Raw genomic sequence first — 4,235 nt, 5'->3', positions numbered from 1 at the left:
CATGCACACACACACTCATGCACACACACACATGCATGCACACACACATTCACACACACACATGCATGCACACACACATGCATGCACACACACACTCATGCACACACAATGGGGAGGGCAGGTGCCTCCACCACCTGCCTTAGGAGGGAAGAGAGGGCAGGCAAGGCTTTCTTCACCAGTGGGCCTTGTTGACTGAACCTCAGGTGTGCTGGTGCCCTGCTGGGTCGCCTACCCTGATGCTTCAGTTACCCTCGCCACAACCATGGTGGGGAAGGACTCTTCACCCTCTTTTTACAGATGAGAAAGCTGAAGCTTAGAGAGAACAGGTCACTGCCCCATGCAGCCCCCATGGGCCCATGCTCTTGCCTGTGCCACAGCTCAGGAGGCTGGGCCAGAAGCGTGGTACCTGAGCACCCAGGGGTGGCTCCTAGCCGGTCACCCGGGTCCACCTGCTTATTCATAGGGATAGGAGGTGGGCAGCTCCTGGGCCACCCCTGTCTCTAGTGTCCCTCTACCCCAGTGCTGAGGGGTGAGCTTCCTTCCAGGAATTCCTCTGCCTGCCCCGCCCAGCTGAACTTCCTCCCTGTGGCCAGTTGCCTCAGGCTGCATCATCTTCCTCCCTGGAAACGGGAGTGTGAGAGGCTGAGCTGCTCCCAGTTGCCTGCAGGAGCCTGGTGCCCCAGGGTTCAAGGCTCAGCCTTGGTGGCTCCCTGCTGTCACTGCTCTGTCAACAGCTGGTGCCTCCTCCTTAATAAAAAGAAAGCCTTGGGGTCCCACCTTCCTGCTGAACCTCCCCAATAGCCTGTCCCAAATGACACCCAAGGACAGGTCCAGCCAGGATTGGACCCACCTCCCATACCTCTGTACTGACTCCCCAACTTTTGGCCTCTTCTCCCAGTGTGATGTGAGGGTTCCCAGCAGACAGGTGGAGACTTCTTGGAAGAGGTGGCTCCGGATCTGAACCTGAGGGGTGGCTGAGAGTATACCACATGGAGGAGCGGGAAGGGCATACCTGGTAGAGGAGATGGTACAGACAAAAGTGCAAAGGGTGGCACAGGCAGGAGGCAGAGTAGAGTTGATGTGCTTGGTGGCCAGCGGGATGAAGGGCTGGGTGACTTTGCCCCTGGTGCTTTCAGTAGAGACCTGCCCTTGTGTCCTACTCTGCTGGCATTCTGCCCCCTTGGACAAGAACTCTCAGCCCCATTTGCTCCGCCTGTACATCTTCTGTTTGAGGTTTTCAGTGTTTCCTCCAGACCCCTGGAAATTCAGCTTCCTTGCACAATTCTCTCTGCTCACCCTTCACTAAGCTTGGGTGAGACCTCCCCTTGCCACTGAGCCCACCCCACAGAATTGCCCCTCTGCTAGGATGTGGGGTACAGAAAAGGAACAAGACTAAGGGAAACGAAATTCTGGGGGGAGATGCTCTTTTTATTTCAGCCACATCAAGCATGAGGAGGTTGTGGGGCTGCAGTGTAGCCAATGCTGGTTGTCCTCCCGCAACCCCGTCTATTCTCATTTTCCTAAGAACAGAGCGTTCTCTTTTTTGTCATGCATGCGGTAACCCAGCAGAAACAGTATATTTCCCAGCCTTTCTTGCTTCTAGGTGTTGCCACGTGACTAAGTCTGGCTAATGAGATATAAACAGAATTGTTATGTAGCATCTTCCAGAAACTGTCCTTGAAACATCTGGAGGGCGCCTGTGGTTCCTCCTTCCTCAGCCTGTTCTTCTCCATTCTGTTGCCTGGAATGTCAGTGGGAGGACTGGTCCTTCAGTCACCACTTTGGACAGTATGGTTGAGGGACACACCCTGGTGATAGCAGAGGGGCAGCCTGCAAAGAGACAGAGCCCCCCAGCAGTATCCCCATTCCAGCCCAGGGCTGTGTACTTCCAGACTTTTCAGCACAAGAAAAAGAAAGTCTTTTGTTTAGGACTCTTCATTTTCAGTCTCTGTTAGTCACAGCAGAATATAGTCCTATCTGATTCGACCTCACAGGGAAAATGTTGACTAGGCAATTAGTAGATGGGTCTGGAGCTCAGAGTGGAGTTTGGGGTTGCGGGTAGAAATTTGGCAGTCGATCTCCTGGAGGTGGAAATTGAAGACACGAGGACGATGAGCTCACCCAGGCAGAGCGTGTGGTGTGAAAGAGAAGGGAAGGGAAGAGAGGGGAAGAGATGAGCCTGCTCCCTTCTACTCACTGCCCCCGTCTTTCCACAAAAGAGGATTCTGGCTTTGTCTGCTCAATTTCATCCACCTGCTTCGAATATCATATGAGGAGGCTTCTGCCTCCCCAGAACTCTACTTGGCTTTTATGATGCAGAATCAAAATGGAGTAGGGTCGAGGGGAGGACAAGAAGTGGATAGATATGTTGGGGGAAGCTTTTTTGAGTTTTTAAGGAGAAAATGGTAAGAGCAGCTTTGGTGTGTGGTAAAGAGGATAGGAGAAGAAAAGGAAGGCGCTTGAGAATGTGTTGCCTTTTAGTATGAGTATCCTTTTGACAGTATGTAAGAAAACACACAAGCCAGATGTGGTGGCACATACCTGTAGTCCCAGCTAGGAAGGAGGCTGAGGTGGAAGGATCGCCTGAGCCCAGGAGGTCGAGGCTACAGTGAGCTGTGACTGTGCCACTGCACTCCAGCCCGGGTGACATAGGGAGGCTCTGACTCTAAAATAGATAAAGTAAATAGAAAAAAAGAAAAGAAAAGAAAACACACAAAACTTGAAATTTGTTGCAGCTGTTTATTTTTTTTGAGACAGAGTTTTGCTCTTTCACTCAGGGTGGAGTGAAGTGGCGCAATCCTGGCTCACTGCCACCTCTGCCCCCTGGGTTCAAGCGATTCTCCTGCCTCGACCTCCCAAGTAGCTGGGATTAAAGGCGCTCGCCACCACAGCTGACTAATTTTTATATTTTTAGTAGAGAGGGGGTTTTGCCATGTTGGCCATGCTGGTCTCGAACTCCTGACCTCAGGTGATCCACCCACCTCGGCCTCCCAGAGTGCTAGGATTACAGGCGTGACCACTGTGCTCAGCCACAACTGTCTTTTGGTTATTCTCTTCTCATAACACCGCTCTGAGACAGGTCCGCTTGTTTAATGACATTAGTTAAATGTTCCCAAGTAACAAAAACTCATTAGAGCACATGAAGGAAAGGAGAAGCTGATGTCAAGGATCCAGGGTTTGTATGTAGGGGTGGGCGGGGACATCTGGGCTTCCTGAGGGCTGGGAACAGGGAATTGAACATATGCCAGGAGCCTGGGAGCTGCCACCACGACCACTTTCTTCTCCCTGTTGTTCATGGACTCTCCTCTGTCCTGCTCTCTGTATACCTGCTACTTTAATCTTCTCTTGCTGCAGATTGCCTTTTTAAATTTTATTTTTATTTACTTATTTATTTTAGAGACAGGGTCTCACTCTGTCACCCAGGCTGGAGTGCAGTAGCGCCATCATAGCACACTGCAGCCCCGAACTCCTGGGCTTGAGAGATCCCCCCTGCTCAGCCTTCTCCCATAGTGCTGGGATTGCAGGTGTGAGCCACTGCCCCAGCCAGACTGCCTTTTAAAAATGGACATTTTAGACCAGGCATGGTGGCTCACCCCTGTAATCCCAGCACTTGAGAGGCCGAGGCGGATGGATTTTAAGGGTTTTTTCTGTATTTTGGGTCTTCAGATATGTGTTTTGCAAATATATTCTCTCAGTCTGTGGCTTGTCTTTTTATTCTCTTAACAATTGCTTTTTTGTTGTTGTTATTGAGACAGAGTCTCACTCTTTCACCCAGGCTGGAGTGCAGTGGTGCAATCTTGGCTCACTGCAGCCTCTGACTCCCAGGTTCAAGCAATTCTCATCCCTCAGACTCCCAAGCAGCTGGGATTACAGGTACACACCACTATGCTTGGCTAACTTTTGTATTTTTAGTAGAGACTGTGTTTCACCATGTTGGCCAGGCTGGTCTCGAACTCCTGACCTCAAGTCATCTGCCTGCTTTGGCCTCCCAAAGTACTGGGATTATGGGCATGAGCCATTGCGCTGGGTCAACAACTGCTTATTTATTTATTTATTTATTTATTTATTCTCCATGCATATGACCATTCCACATCTCAGGCTTTGGGGGCACTAATCCTCCTCCTCATCAAAAATCTGTGTATAACGTTTGACTCAAAAACTTTTTTTTTTTTTTTTTTGAGACGGAGTCTTGCTCTGTCACCCAGGCTGGAGTGCAGTGGCCGGATCTCAGCTCA

The sequence above is a fragment of the Mandrillus leucophaeus genome, unplaced genomic scaffold (assembly GCF_000951045.1).
Source record: "Mandrillus leucophaeus isolate KB7577 unplaced genomic scaffold, Mleu.le_1.0 Scaffold101, whole genome shotgun sequence".
Taxonomy (NCBI): domain Eukaryota; kingdom Metazoa; phylum Chordata; class Mammalia; order Primates; family Cercopithecidae; genus Mandrillus; species Mandrillus leucophaeus.
This window is presented reverse-complemented; position numbering follows the sequence as displayed.